The sequence below is a fragment of the Agelaius phoeniceus genome, chromosome 13, assembly GCF_051311805.1.
Source record: "Agelaius phoeniceus isolate bAgePho1 chromosome 13, bAgePho1.hap1, whole genome shotgun sequence".
Classification (NCBI taxonomy): Eukaryota; Metazoa; Chordata; class Aves; order Passeriformes; family Icteridae; genus Agelaius; species Agelaius phoeniceus.
The window spans coordinates 20435948-20452704 of NC_135277.1; the positions used below are offsets into that span (position 1 = coordinate 20435948).

The window sequence follows — 16757 nt, forward strand, 5'->3', positions numbered from 1 at the left end:
TCCAGAAGCTTGACCTGACACATCCATACAAGATACTGAGATTATGTGAAAACTGAGATAACATAGAAGTGGGAGGCTGGGAAAACCTGGAAAAATGAAGGCAATAAAGAAGGCAAGGCAGGAGACAGAATTATCACCATGAGAAGGAGGGAGAAAAGCAATGCTTCTATAACAAACTATGTTTCATTACTCCCTCTTGCTGTTGAGAAAGTTCTTTGCAGTAGATTTCAAAACTAAGGTTACGCTTCAAAATTAGAAACAAATCCATTACATGAAGATACCAGGGCAAATACAATGTCCATGCTGCAGTGCTACGGACTGGGACTGCACTCTTGGGACTCCTTCACAATCACAGTATACAATGACAGAAAACTTAATCTATAGTCATGCAGAATTAATCTCTATGAGTATTAGTATGAGGTATTTTAGAGGGTATTTAGCAACTCAAAATTAAAAATACAGTTCACATGTACCTAATTTTAGGAAAATGTTTTGAATACAGAATTTTTCCTTTGGAACCATTGTCACTTCAGAAGTCCTTGTGAGTTTGGACACTGCACTCAGCATCTGTGAGTCCCTGTCTTTCTGCTTGGGTGTCAGACTACTTTGATTTGTCCTTGCCAGATCACCAGCACTGAGCAGATTGCATTGCTCTGTTCTGCTGGGACAAAGTCAATCCATGTTAATGGCTTCTTTAATCTTTTAAAAGTGATTATTTTATTTGGGGGCAGTGGCTCCAGCCAATTCCATTCTCTTGCTAGGGATAGTAGTCAAATAGAGATAAGCAGTGCCTGAATAAGACAAGTCAGACTCTAATCTTGCCTCATTTTGTGCCTAATTTATCTGAAAAAAAATTCTGAACTTGGTTCTCAGAAGTCATAAAATCGCATGGCTTATGTGATTTATCTTCTCCAACGTTGATTTCAGGTAATACTGATTAGCCCTCTATATACCATTAAGTCTTATGTATCTAATCTAAACCAGATTTGTCCAATGTATCTTGTTTGTGCATCTGAATTGTCTAATTCTACTGTATACTTCTGTTAAATTTTGGATTTTAAGGTCCAGAAGCGGGAAAAATTAGAGCAGACCAAGGAACCTGCAGACTTGAAGAAAGAGGAGGAAATTCAATTATCTATTATTCCACCTTGCATAAGGTTTTTTTAATAGTATAAGTCTCTTTTAAGCTACTGATTGTTTTTGTAAAAATAGATCCTTCTTGGATATTTCTTTTACCAACTTCACACAACTTACTTCTCTAAACCCCTGATGCCCTGGTTTAGATGGCTAAATCTTCAAGTCACAGGTGCTGTTTGTTGCTGTCTTGAGCTGTGGGAGCCCTTCAGGTCCTACTGAGCTCAGTGTCTACTAGAGCAAGGTGGTGGTCTGGCTTGTAAATAGGCCCAGGTATCTCTCACCCTTCCTCTTTGAGCCTCCTGGGTGCTTCTCCTTTGCAAAGGAATTTCCAGGTTCCACTTTGTTTTACACATCTGCATCAGGCAGCTGCTTTTTCCAGCAGGGCTGGGGACAGCATCACCCAAAGCACAACCAACTCCTGCCTACGAGTTGTCAGCAAACTGCCTTCTTTGGGATGTAGGCCATGTCCCAGAACTCTCCTGTAGTGAGGAGGTGGTTATCACTTTTAATTTTCTGATGCAGTTACTATAACTTGTAGTCAGAGTGATAAGACACAAATGTTATTCCATTTTATTTAAGTTTCATCTTGGTGGTTGCTGTGGTAGTATTTTTACAGAAGCTGGCTTATTATAGAGCAGTGGCATTTGGTTTTGCAAGTAACTGGGACACATTACCTGTCACTACAGGCAGCTTACTCTTGAATTCATCATTTGGCAGTTACTGTTCATTTTAGGCTGATTTAAGATGATGTACCATTTGATTATAGTCTGAATTTCAATATTGAATTTGTCCTAGGAATCTTCATTAAGATACAATTAATAAAGATTAATTGCTGCATTAGGATACTTGGGCAGCTCTGCCTAACGTGGGTGGAAGTAGAACTGTGTTGTAATTACAGACAATGCTCTGTCATTTTGAGTTTTAATTTCTAGTTGGATTGGTTATTTTAATAACTGTCTATAATCAGATGTTATATTACATAATAGCAACAATATTGTTATGGCATGAGGTACATACTGTGACTGAGTGCAAACATGGAGATGTAGAAAACATAAACATTCCAGTTAGTTCTCTTCTACATGCCTGTACAGCTTTCATCACTTATTTTGTCAGTGTGAACTGAATTAATTTACTCAGTTCTCATGAAATGAAAATACTTTTGCTATATTTTAGAAGTAGAGTAAAATACTTCTAAGTCCTATTCCACAGTGAGAAATTAGATTCATTCTCTTTTGCACAAACTGTTTAAATCCTGTTTTTTACCACTGAATCCATGTCTCTAAAGCACAAACTTCACAAAGCCTTTCAGGCCAGTGTATTTCTTCTCTTAGCCAGTACTGTCCAAGGTAGTTTCTCATGGAATTTCAGGAAGTTTTTGTTTGTCTTGAAGATCTCTTTTTCACAGTAAACCTGTTTTTCCAAGGAAGGTAGTTCTAGACCTGGGTGAAAAGAATTAAATGTATCCTTTAAAAAAGTGTTCTCACTGGACAATCTAACCATTTAATTAAAAAATATGGACTGGTTCAGTTCAGAGCAAGATTCTGTCATTCTACAGAAATATATCTCAATCTAAGAATCGTAATCCATGAAAATTACCAATATAGATAGTAGAAGGATACAGTTTAAGTATTTGGTACTTTGATAGTGTTTATACAATCTTTTTATAGTTATTTGGCATGAAGTCCATGGGAATTTCTATTTCACTGGTTTTGCTGTTAATAATATGATGTGCATGGTGTCTGCAGACAAAAATAGAGACAGTGGCTGCATGATGAAAGCATGATCTTTGTCTTTCTTGAGGTATTACTAATTTTGAGAAGGTCATTAGAAACTCTTTAATTTCTAATGTGTTAAACTTTATAATCAGAATGGTTCAAAATAAGTATGTCTATTTGTTCTAGATGCTGCATGTGTTCTGTCGTAGAGTTTAAGCGTTGCACAACTAAATTATGGTCCAGCCTAAGTTCAGAGTCATTTTATCAGTAGATTAATGTGTTTTTGAATTACCTCTCCTGCAAAGCCAGAAAGGATTTCAGTAAATTAGACAAAAGCTATCCATACCTGATCTCTCACTGGTTTTTAATGTATATAAGGGCAGAGAGCACATGGCTGGGGAAGCTGGCACTGTTTGTATTGCTAAAAGAAGGAAGAGCCAGTTCATAGAGAAGACAGGGAATACCTTGTTTCCAAGTAAGTCATCTCCTCTCACATTTCTTCTGAGCTACCTCTGTACATTTAAAGCATGAAAAACTGACATCATTTGTTTCACAAGGATGTTTAGAATATTTGGAAACGTTACCCAGAGAGAATAAGATTTTGAGTAACTAAAATAAGTTACAGCATAAATTAGACCAGCAAGATTCTAAAAGCATCTCTTCGTGGAGCTGTCAATTCTTTACAGAGGACTAGAGGAGCCTTAACACTCTTGTAAACTGAAACAACATTTGGCAAATGGTAAATTTCAAGGCTGAAAAGGGTCAAACAAACACTGTGGTGAAGTTCCAGATTCTTATTTCCTGGTCACATTTCGCTAAATTTGAAACTGAGTCTACATCCTTTGCAAAATGTGTACTGCATGTAATTATATTCCAAATATTGTTTCACTGGAGGCTGAGATTTGACTGTTTAATTTGTGTTATTTATTATTGCTGTGTTACAAAAATGAATTGTGCACTGCTGGTATAATAAACTACCAAATGTCTTATCAAATGGGCAGGGATTAAAAGGATGTCTTATTAAAATGTCTTGGTTGAAAAGTTCTGTGAGTAATTGGATAAATTTTTATGGTGAGGTATTTTATTTTGTGAGGGAATGATCTTTCCCTTTATGCAGAAATTAAGAGAGATTTACACTCTTTTCAGCAATTGTTAAGAGATTTTACTGCATACAAGAAATAATTTTAATATTTTTTTCATTAATTCTGAAAGCATCTGCTGGATTGCTCAATACTCTGATGAGACAATTAGATACAATTTTCATTCTTGTGACAATTAAAGCATCACTGAGAGGAGGTGCCCCCCAAGAGGAAGCCAATTGTCTCTTTTGGGAAAGTTTGGCTGGTGAAGGAGAAAAATGCCTGAAATTAGCATGGTACTTCTTTTTTACACTGTTAGACAGAAGTGCATGCACGTGTCTGGGCTAACTCTGGGATGTGCTGGTGGCTGCACAAGTTTAGGGTATTAAAGGACAAAAATCCAAAGAAAATGTTGCTTCTTTCTCTCTGCTGCTTGCAGAACAATTTCCTGCAAAGCTTTTAGGATTTCCCAAATAAATTTTCTACACATGGAGCTGGATTATTCATTCTGTGAATTCATAGATTTTAAGTGTGCCTTGAAGCATGCTGATCCTTGTGTGTTAGCCAAAAGTAGATAGAAGGGTCCAGATAAAACTGAAGAGATTGGCACCTTCGGCAGTGAGATCTGCCTTCTATTTCTGAAAAATATTGGAGCTATTTATAAATTTGGAACATCACAGGACTGTATGTGGCTTATCATGCTTATGCTTGTTAGTTAAGCTTCTGATGTACTATTGTAATTAATTTTATTCCTAGCTTTCACAATCACAAGACTATTTTTTTCTATTTTTAAGGCCTTCTGCAAGAATACTGGATATTTTATCTTCACTGAAGCGCTGTGGCACATTGCAAATGATGTATAAAGCTTTAGTGTTACTCTTTATTTGTCTTCAGAGTACATGGTATATACATTGTGCTGTTTGACATCATAGCCAGCTTAGTAATGCCCAGGAGAAAGTTTCCAAGGCCTAGAAGGGAGAGCAAAAGTACTATAAAAGCTAACCTCATCTCTATGCCTCTACCTACAATGAGCAGGGAGCTGAAAAAGTTTTCAGTGGTTTTTTTTTCAGGCTGTTTAAAATACAGATGCAGGAGAAGGAAAAAGACTGCAGTTCCTCCCTGCTCTTCCTTAGCACATCAGCACTCTTTAGAGCAGCACATGCTGTCCATGCTGGCCATTTTTCCTGCTCAGCCAAGGCATGGTGAATCTGTTCACCTTTCTACAATCTTTCCATTGCAAACATTCCTTCACTGCAGCTGTTCCATGTTAGCAAGCCAAAGTGATATAGTTCCAGCAGTTCAGGTATTTTCTCAGCCAGGTTTCTCCAGTAAGAAACCTGATACACTACAGCTTCAGTCCTTACCTTTTTGTCTCCACATGGAAAAAAAGGCTCTTGCTGAAACCTTTGGTCCCATAGATGTGTGTGCCCTCATTTCAGTGTTTAACAGATGGATTAGTTCATGGAAAGAATTGGGAACAATGTGAGCAAATCTGTCCCTTTGTAAATTCTTGTAGTGGTTTGTAGAATGCCTGATAGGACAGGAAGATTTCCAAGGTCAGCTTTCAGGGGTGAACTGGCTGGAGTGACATTCTATTAAGTGTCTGACTTTCCAGAGGTAGAGTATTATGGGAACATGTACTGCTTATCTCTAAGTACCAATTGCATTATAATATAAATTTTCTGAATGTCTTTCTGTTTGAGAGCTTAAGTTCTATCATTTGAATTACAGAGAAGGTATAGAGCCAGATTTTCAACCTCCTGCTGGAGATGGTTTGTATAACTTTGGGCCATTTGGCTGTGGCTTTACTTCGGGAGACTGACAGACTAATTTAATCAAGAAGATGTGGATTTGTATATGTGGAGTAGCTATTCAGTCACATAAGCTGTGTAAAAATTAACCAGTCAGATTCAGGACTATTTGAAGTTGCCCAAGAAGTTCTTTGCAACTAAATTTCTTTTGGATGAAATCTATTTATGGAAGTGGTATTTTTTTTCTTCCTTTTATTTAAAGTCTCCAATCTGTAGAGATCATCATCACAGAAAATATTTTTGTTACACATAAGAAAATAGTAGTTGCTGTGTAGTTTCTGAGTTGCATATATTACAATGCACATAAGCAGATCCGTTTCTATATTAATTAAAACACATATACTAGTGGCATGAGTTTAGTTCTGATCCAAGTTTAAATATTTAGACTGTTAGATGGTGGTGACCTTCTTCTTTTCTGGACATACCACTTTTACTTTGAAACTAGTGTTTGAAAAAATCAAATTATTATCAACTGGGTAAAGTTCAGCTTGTACCATTTTACATTTCAAGTATCATGAACTCCCCACAGATAGTTTGCTTTTCAGTGTGTACTGACTGTAGCTTCAAGAAATGAGCTCATTCTGTCTGTCATGAAATGGAGAACACTGCTGGGTAATTCACTGCTTCAGCAAACAGAAAAGCAAGAGGTTTTTCCCAAACATTTGTACATAAGAGAAAAGCTGACTTAAGTGAGTCAATATTGTGTGTCTGCTGGTTTTGGCTGGGCTAGAGTTAATTTTTTTCACACTGTCGGGTATGGGGCTGTGTTTTGGATTTGTGCTGAACACAGGGTTGATGATATAGAGATGTTTTTGTCATTGCTGGGTGGAGCTCGCACAGAGCCGAGGTCTTTACTGCTTTTCCTACTTCTAGGCTGGGGAGGGATCTGGGGGTGCACAGGAGGTTGTGAGGACACACAGCTAGGACAGGTGACTCCCTCTGACCACAGGGATGTTCCAGACCCTGTGACAGAAGGGAAGAAGGAGGAAGAGGGGACATTTGGAGTGGCAGTGTTTGTTTCCCCCAGCCACCATTCTGTGTGCTGGGGCCCTGCTCTCCTGGGGATGGCTGAACACCTGCCCAACCATGGGAAGCACTGAATCGATTCCTTGTTTTGCTTTGCTCTCCCTGCCAAACTATCTTCATCTCAACCCAGGAGTTTTTCAGCTTTTACCTTTACCAGTTCTCATGCTGGTCCTGCTGGAGGGGGAGAGGCCAAGGAGCTGCTTGGGGCTGGGCTGTTGGCTGGGGTTAAACCATCACAGCAGCACACACTGCCTGCCTGACTGGTTTAGTGCAAAGTCACTGACATAAAAAATAAAGCCATCATTTTTTTAAATGGCTTTCTGCAAAGCTAAGCAGGGGAAATGGGAGTTCTGCTTCTTACACTGTGGTTGGTCACTCCTTAAGCCACCAATGTGAAAAGCTCACATAGTTGGGTTTTTTGCCATGGAAGAACATGGTTTCAAGCCAACTCTTTTGTTTTTTGGTTTGGTTGGGTTTGGTTTTTTTGTTTGTTTGTTTTTTGTTGGGTTTTTTTTCTTGGTTGGGTTCTTTGTTTTGGGGGGCTGGAGGGCTTTATTTTGTTTTTGGGGGCTTTGTTTTGCTTATTTGTTTTTGGTGGGGTTTGTTGGGGTTTTTTAAAATTCCTTTTGTGTGCTTTATAGTCTTGTCTGTCTGTTGAGCATGTGTCTTCCAAACACTACTGATCTGTTGTTGTGGGACCAACTCCCTGCATATAATTGTAATTTTCTCTCTTTCCCTCCCTCCCACACAGCTATTTCTGTTTCATATAAAACCTAAATGAACTTAAAGATCTTCATTGAAATCATTCCTGTTCCACATGCACAACTTTTTATTCTGAACCAACAGTACCACAATTCTCTCTCTCCTCCTTGAATTTCTGGCTAATAAGCAGCCCTGCTAGTCAGGCAGAGCCATTTTCTGCCATGAGTTTTTGAATAATTTCTAATAAACTGACAGTGGGTATTGTCCAAAGTGCTGAAACATTTGTTTCTAAAAATAATCAGTAACAACTCCCAATCAGCTCTGCTATGCATCTGGCTTCTGATCAGCATCAAAGCAGGAGAGTTTGATCAATGTCTTTAAAATTAAAAAGAAAAAAATTTAAATGTATGAAAGAGAATAGTTTTTTTGATAGCTTAAAGGATTTTTTAAAATATATCTGTCAACTCTCCATGGCTTTTATGACAAAGTTCAAGGGAAAATACAGGTATTTCTGAAATCCTTTCAGAATCCAATTTCAGATGTTTTAAAAATATATCAATATTTTTCTCTGCAGCAGATTAAATTGAAAGATATTTATATGCTGAAGCTTGCAGTAAGCTTTACAAATATATCCTAATTCCTTAGAGTGAGGTTGTCATCACGTTTGTCAGCTAAGGCTCAAGGAAACTGCAAATTCTTTTGTATTTTCCTCCAACATCGAGGTCGTAAACCTCCCCGTCGATACGGACTCTCGGGGGAGATTGCGCTGTTATCCCTGGGGTAGCTTGGTCCATTGATCTGGGAGTTGGCCTTGGTCTGGGAGTTCATGATGAGCTGTTTGTTTCAGAAGAGATTGTTCTTCATTTAGTTTTACAGGTGTTCTTTTCATATGTGTATTTGGTACATAAATTGAAAAATGCAGGCACAGGTTTTTTGGTTTTTTTAGCTGTTGCCGGTAGACATTAATATTCAATGTGGTGAAGGGTTTTATTCCCCCACCCCTGGCTCTATTTTGCAATCAATAGCCTTTTCCATATGTTTTTTCCTGGCATTATGAATTTCCTAGTTGGTACAGTGCTATTTAATTCCATGTCCTGCTTTTCCATAGAATGCAATAATAGATGATGATGACAGTGGCAATTAGAACTAATGGGCTACTTCTTAGAGATGCTGAATATCCATCCTGTTGAACTTGGTCAGAAATTAGGCTATTTTAACATCAAACTTGGAATATCTGTTAGTTTCTCTTGCTTTCTTTTGTGTGTACAATTCTGGTGCATGTTTCCTTATAACACTTCCCTTGTTTCATCAGCTCTTAGTTCTCCTTGTTTAGGCTGAGTATTTCCTATTAATTATTATTTTTCATATTGCCTGAATTACAGGAAAAATCATAACTGTAGAGGTAGTTACAGCTTATTTATGGCTGGAGAAAGCTAAGTCTGTGTAACCAAATTGATTTGACTAAATGAAAGGAATTTTTTTTTACTGTTTAGGGCATGTTTTTTTAATTTTTCATGAACAACCATTCTTAATACTAGGTAATTTTACATTCATTTCACGAATGAGTTTCCTACTGCAGGACTTTTCAATTACTTATGTAGTCTAAGTGAAACACACAGTTGCTATACTTATATTCTAAATCTTCAAAATGTTGTGAAATGAATCATTCTAGATGCCATGTCTCAAATCTTTATTTCCTCGTTTGTATCTCTATCTGTTTTAAAATCTTGGAGATTATATTAAATGATAGGGGTTTTTTAGGATTAAAGGGAATTAAGTCTTCTATTCTTCTTAGTTTCATTTTCTAAACTGAATGCAGTAACTGAGGAACATCATGTTTCACAGAAACAAGGGTGGGAGTCTCAGGGTTGGGGGGAAATTCCCCAGTTCTGTTTTGCTGCATGGTGTGTGTGTGTGTGTTCTTCCCTGCTGGAGATCATTTAGCTCAGCACACACTGAGCTGATATTCCAGCTTCTGCTGAATTCCAGCACATTACACAAATGCCTGCTCATAGCTTGCTATTCTTTCTAACTTACGTGCACCTAAGGACTTACAAGGACTTGATTTTTGCACATAATCTGAATTTCAGACGTTCAATCCTGCTGCTATTTTTTAGGGTACCTGTAAGAGAGAGAACTTTCTCATCAGTCTGTCACTGAAGCTGTGGGATTTACCAATTGAGAGGATCAGTATTTTTAAGAGGAATGTGAAAAAAATCACCGGTATGTGTTTTGCCTTGATTTAAAGAACAATGTCACGTGCAGAGTAACAGACAGTCAAGCCTTGTGTTTAAAACAGCAGTTGAATTGTCTCCATAAAGGCAGGGATGTGCTCCAGACTCCATTTTTAAAGACTATACTGAACCCTTAATCGCTGACAGTGCACTTGACATACAATTAAGCATTTGAGCTTTCCTCTAATCTCTGTGTACAAGAAGACAAAGGATGCTTGGAGACTTGTATCAGTAAGACTATTTATACAGAGCTCATTTTGCTAACACTTTTGATGTCCTTTAAGCTTCTGCCTTCATATCCCTGTCAACTCAATCCACTGCACACATTTTCTGAGTCAAACTGGCATAAGCTGGGAAGGGGAGAAATGTGTTCACATGCAAGAACACTGGTCACAGTAAGACTTTTCTAGCAGGAGGAGAAATCCTTTCCTTCATCAGTTACCTGTGACGGACATACATACTTAGGACATAGATAAAGCAATAAGTGTTTCTCATGCAGTGATTATAAAAAGATTTCAAGTGATGAAGGTTCAGAAAAAAAAAGAAACTGAATTTGTGCCAGCACTTCAGACTGTGTTCAAGAATTTGTCTTTGAAAAGTTAGATAGATCATTGAGGTGCTGCCTTACTCTGGGGAATGACAACTGTCACAGATCTGCAAGAACATGAAACATTAGCTAGTCATGAATCTTCTGTAGCTGAGCTGTAGACAGATGCTATGTGTCAAATTTTGCATCCTTCCCCCCCATAGTTTTCAACACAGACATCTGCAGGACACAGATAGACACAGTTCCATGGCTAGAATAGAATTATCATTTCTTTGGTACTTGTCCTTTGTCCTTAAGAAGACCAGTACCAATAGTGGCCATCTTTATCATGGAAGCCCCTTGGTGGTCTTGTTATTATTTCTTGAATGTTATTACTTCCCTCTTATTAGAGATAAATTTCCCTCATGTGTCGCTTGAGCTAAATTAAATAATTGCAAAGAACCAATGAGCAGTGGGCAAGGCCTTGTACAGAATGTAGAAGTTGCACTGAAGAAGCCAAGTCTTGACAGAACCGAAGCACAAAGCTGATGCTACAGAAGGGGATGATTTATGTCTGGACTTACAGCTAGTTCAGTGTTCATGTATGTAACAGAAATAATGGAAGCAAGCACACACTTGAGATGTGCTCATGCTTGGGGAGATGCCGATCCACATTTAACAGAGCATGGCCAGAGGTTTTCAGCACTGTGCAGCTGATCCAAAGCTGCTGAGAAAATTGTAGGAAGTATCTGAAGCCTGTGTCAGAAGTGGAAAATGGAACCCCTTTTGAGTTCAGAACAAGCAGTGCATGAGAGTCTTGGGAGAGAATTGAGGTATTTCTAGAAACTGAGTGGAGAAAGCTTCTTCAGCTCTTTGTTAGTGACTGCTTTGAAATGTCAGATAAAAAAGGGGGAAAATGAGAGTTAATGTGGCTATTCATTCTTAACAGAGAACATCTCTGATCTCTGGCCTCAGTTGATTCTGTCTCAGACTCTTACCTTCAAAAGACCTGTTGGAGATGGAGTTGTTGGTTTGCAATATGTATGTAGCATCTTCAGTCTGCGTTTCATTTTCTGTGCTAACTTCACACAGAAGCTGTTGCAGGGACCATGCAAAGGTAAAAAGATAAATTCAAAATTTGTGCTCAGAATGATGACAGAATTGCAATTGAAATTCCATCCTGAACCTTTTCATATCTCATGATAATTTTATTCTGAGCTTTTATATCTTCATGTAGTTTGTCACAGACCAAGTTGGGGTCGTATAGGGAGAATTCTTTGGTTTCTTGGTCCACTTTACAGGGGAATACAGCAGGGTAAGCAGTATTTAGGGTTGATCTTAAACTGCTGAAGCTCCAATGCACGTGTGAGAAGGGCTGAAAAGGGTTTTGAGTATGTGTGCTATGTCTTTGTGTCCTGATCATTACAGTATCCAGGGTAATATTTTAGATAACTTATTTACAACTGCAAGCTAAATGAAATATTTTTTTTAATTTTAAATGTTAAATTGTGATATAATAAAATAAAATTACTGCAAGTACATAAGTTGAGTCCTCTTTGAACAGAAGTTGCCTGAGTGTTGGAAAGTGTTTATTACTCTGTGCAGCAGATGTGTTGAACAAAGCTATAAAAATGTTTTGATCACTGTTTGTTAACATGTGTTGAAAAAAGGAATCGACTTTGCTTGTTTATTTCCAGGGCAATGATAACAGTTACAAACCCCTTAGCAGAAGCATCATCATTCAGTTTTGAGGGCTGGATATCAGAGTTTTTAGTTATTACCCGAAGCTAAGGGGAGTTTCTTAGTGTGGATATTTCAGTTTGTGAATATTGTATAGCTGGAAATGTGGAGGCATATTCACACTTGATGATTATTTCTGTCCCCTGCGGTCCAAGTACTCTTCAAAGTGTTAAGAGTTATTTAAAGTTGCTTCTGTAAGTTGAGGGTTTTACAGTTATTTTTAAGTTCCCTGAGGGTGATAAAGAGTGGGTCACAGGCGAATGTGGTTTGACTGCATTTCCTTTGCAATGTATGGAATTAAGCTTTTTATGATGTTACAAACTTTGACATAATCTACTTCAGTGTGAGGGTATCTGTGGTGTGCTACATCCATAAGTGATTTCCAAAAAAGAATTGAAGATAATACTTTGGTCATATTTATGTTTCTTGCCTGAAAATATGCCATAGTGAAGGGAAAAAAACAAAACAGTAGGACTCTTATTAACTCCTGTATGTTAGTTCACATGCACCTGAGTTAAGAGTTGGGTAAGTTAATACTTGTTAATTGAGGTACTTAACTCATGTTACAGCTGAGCTGTCACACAGACATTTGAGAGTTTTTGCATAGGAACTATTATCTACTGAGATTTGGTTACTTGTGTATGTATTTTAGGAAATAGCAAGAAATAATGTTATGTTCTGTTTTCATATCCTAATTCTCAAAAACTCATAACATTGTGGACCTTTTTATAGTTTTGCCTGTTTTAAAAGCATTATCAGAAGGAATGTTTTCCATCATAAAAAGATTTGGGCTGTTAAATCCTGATTTTAGTGGGGTTGAGCCCAGTTACAACTGTATGAATTTTGTGAATGGATTAAAAAACCAGAAACAATAAAACTGATTGTAAATGCCTTTTAGAATAATAAGGTGAAGCTTATAGTAATCGCATTCTGCATTTGCAAACCGCAGGATTTATTCTTGGGAGATGGGAGTAGATTATATGGAAAGGGAACTGCTGTATCTTTTAAAAATAAATAGACCCTATGAAATGGTATTCCTTCCTTCTTCATGTGCTTGTCTCTTTATTTTCATCAAAAGAGTGGCTTGAGTCTGCTGGATATCTCTTCATTAGTTCATTGCTTCAGATTTTGGAAGCTTAAGAGAAGAAAACTTTCAAAGCTGTATTTGATGAGTCTTAGGACAAAGAAGTCTTAAAAGAAATTCCAAATGCAAGTTGCCATTTTCATGTAGGAGAGCCGTAAGGATATTTTTGTACATTCATAATTCTTTTTTTATTAATTGTCTGGGTTGTGCCCAAGAATTTTGCATTCTTAATGCAAATTACTGTATGTGGTAATTTATCTGTATTAAGAGAAATATCCATTAGGCTTCTAAGGTCAAAGGTAAAGACTATTTTGGCAGTTATTATTATTCAAGTAATAATAGAATAATAATTATTATTCAAATAAGAATTCAAATAATAATTCAAATAATATTCAAAGCAGAAGTGTAATGATTAATATACTACTGTTCTTTTTTCTTCCAGATTTCTCAGGGGACAAAATTTTGCTTATTCATACCTTCTACTGTGGCAAAAATGGATTCTTTTCCTCACCAAAACCCAACAGCATAACACCCATCCAACACCTGCCTCAAGGAACTCTTATTTAAAGTCTATTGTAAGTCAAATTAACCACTTGTTTAATGGTAGCTTTAATCAGCTGTGTGTGTCTATTTACAGCTCGGGACCCAGGAGCGCTAATCTGGGCAGGGCAGCTTTGCTGCAGCCGCTCGTGGTTCTTGAGCGGCACCAGAGCAGGCGGGGAGCGCCGGCAGGGCTTGGGCTGAGCCCGCGGCTCCGGTGTTAGCTGGGTGTCACCCGGCTGTCCCCTCAGGGCAGGGCTTGGGCTGAGCCCGCCGCTCCGGTGTCACCCGGCTGTCCCCTCAGGGCAGGGCTTGGGCTGAGCCCGCCGCTCCGGTGTCACCCGGCTGTCCCCTCAGGGCAGGGCTTGGGCTGCGCCCGCCGCTCCGGTGTCACCTGGCTGTCCCCTCAGGGCAGGGCTTGGGCTGCGCCCGCCGCTCCGGTGTCACCCGGCTGTCCCCTCAGGGCAGGGCTTGGGCTGAGCCCGCCGCTCCGGTGTCACCCGGCTGTCCCCTCAGGGCAGGGCTTGGGCTGCGCCCGCCGCTCCGGTGTCACCTGGCTGTCCCCTCAGGAGCGGACTCCGCGCAGCGGGGTCAGGCCCCGCTGACAGCGGCTGATCGGGACGCTGATCTGCCGTGCAAATGAAGGCTCAGCCTCCTGTTGCTATGACGATTGATTTCAGACGTCGCAGTGGAGAAACAGGGGGGTAAAGAGCTCAGAAAGCAGAACTGCGAGGGGTTCAGCTGCTGGTGGTGGCTGTGGAGCTGAAGGCTGCTTGTGGTGCCCACAGGCCCGAGTGGGTCACTCCTCATGCAAGGCCGACTTGGAAAAAAGTAATTAAACTCCACGTTATAGATATCCAAAAATGGCTGCTCAGAATGCTTGCTTTTCATGCACTGAAGTTAATTTTATGCAGGCAGAGTACATGATAGATGTTTTGAGAGAGAAGGCTGTGTTCAGATTAGAGTTTTGGCCAGCATAGCTTCTATGTTAAAAAAAGGATGGCATTTGGAGAAAAATATTCAGTATTTAGGTAGAAGATCTTCTTGCTGTATCAGGACCAATTTGTAAAAAAGGAAAATGATGGGGGAAAAAAAAAGGAAAATGATGGGGGAAAAAAAAAGGAAAAAATTCCAAATGAGGAAGTAATCTAGTTTGTTCATGTTGCTTCTTTGAAGATATATTCTACTAAAGGAGATATATGTTACTTAATGAAACTGTGTTTAATAAGAGGCCTCAGATTATCATCTGAAAACCTAATTGTCATTTTTTCAGTGCAGTATAATGCTGCCTACTTCTTTATCACTCTCATAGATGAAAGAATAATTAATACTTGAATTGGTTTTAAAATCAAGGTATTTGTTTCAGAGAAATTTCGGCTTTATCAGTGGCTTATTTATCCTTTACACAGCTGCTTTGTTAGAATACAGTTACCACACTATGAGGGCCCTTGTGAATAAAATAAGAGCAACATAGTAATTGACTTACATTCATTCATACATACATTCATACATTCATTCATATCTTGTTTTATCTTGTTATCTATATCATGTTTTCTTGTTTGGAAAAAAAATACTATAGGTGGTGTTTTGTCCTGCAAAAATACTGAAGCGGGGGTGTAGGAGATCCTTACCTGAAAAGACTGTCTCTTGCTTGGTTTATTCCAGTTCAGGACTCCTGTTTCTATGGACTTGTTTATCTGTGACATTTTTTCCTTCTGAGAAGGTAATCACTCTTAAGTAGGAAAAATGGTGTTATGAAAACCTCTGAAGGTCCATGAAAATACAGTTGTAAAAATCACATCTAAAGATACTTTAGTTGTGTCCTTCATTATAGCCCTATCTTGAAATAATTCAAATATGTAAGCAAATAGTAGACACTTTAAGTAGCATTTCTGAAAATTGCAATGTACCTGCATTTTCAAAATACTTCCTAGTTGGTCCCTGAACCTTGATGGTATTTATCCTAGAACTAGACTTGATGTACTTGAACAGTTCTCTTGGACAGCTGTTCTTTGATGGTTCCCACAGAGCTGAGGATTCTTCAGCAAAGCTTCTTTCTTTCTTTCTCTGTTTTTTCCACCTCTAATGGTGTGGAAAATGTTCAGGATTGTCTACACAAGATACCAGGGAAAATTGATGCAAATCAACTAAATGCAGGAATTTAAAGAGGGCAGCTTAAGTGCCACCAAGTCCCTGTGTGCACTATCTATTCATAATTAAAATGGTCTCCAGTGAATTCAGTTTAACTCACTTCGAAGGCAAGATGAGCCAAACCAAATTAAGGCCAGCATTTTATTCACAAATGAAAGTGTTTGCAAAGGAATGGATATAGACAAATCCAATCAAATTAATTGGGTTAATTTTCCTGAGTTCCATTGTGTAGATTAAACCTTAGTAATGATGTCTGATTTGAACTTTTACTTTTTGTCTTTTTTGTTGGTCTCCTTTTGTTCCAAACTGATATTTTAGACTTGAGAAGGTAGATACCCCTCACCAAATGCTGTCTTGTAATTTTACTGTGTTTTGAGAGTCCACATTTTAACATATAAATTCCCCACTTTGCCATCAGGTCTAGTTCACAGTAACCTTTTCTTTAGGTAATTATCATCGATTTGGCTTCTTCAACTAATGCCTTTTAATCCAGTTAGCAGAAAAAATACCATCTCCACTTTCTTATGTAGCCTGCATTAACTACCACTTCCCTTAAAGCTGCTGTTCTCCTAAACAAATCTTCTCCACTGAAATTGATTGTTTAATTATAGATTTCTGCTTAATAGTTTAACCTAATAAAGGGTGGTTTAATTCCGTAATACTGTTAAGATTGTAGAATTATGGCACTTCCTACAATTGTGACCTTTCAGAAAGAATTACTTTCAGAACCTCAAATTGTGCACAAAGAGGGTCTTTCTGCCTTCCCAGGCAGTCAGGCAGCAGGAACATTGCACCTGGGAGTTGGCTGCACCTGTGTGCCTTGGCAGAGCTGCTGAGAGCCAGCAGGGATGTTCAACAGGCCCTGAGCTCTGTCACACTGCAGGGACATAAAAAGAGCCTGGGGGAACTGGTTTAATGCAATTGCTGGGTGTCTCCCTCCATTGGTTTCCCAGAGCACCAAGACTGTGCCTCTTACTGATAGTGCTTATTTCATCCTTTCTTTGAAAATGAG

At 38.6% G+C, this 16757-nt stretch overlaps 1 protein-coding gene across 10 annotated transcripts in view; it reads left to right on the forward strand.

Moving 5' to 3' along the window:
• The window catches only part of OTUD7A (OTU deubiquitinase 7A), a 109042-nt gene that overhangs the window by 43199 nt on the left and 49086 nt on the right, over window positions 1-16757 (forward strand). For 8 of the 10 annotated variants that reach the window (XM_077185699.1, XM_077185693.1, XM_077185698.1 and 5 more), the window contains one exon: window positions 13497-13629. The gene's annotated coding sequence lies outside the window, so the exon portion shown is untranslated. Of the gene's footprint in view, window positions 1-3110; window positions 3328-9587; window positions 9694-13496; window positions 13630-16757 lie in introns of those variants that run through there. The other 2 variants (XM_077185697.1, XM_054642127.2) reach the window with 2 other exon arrangements.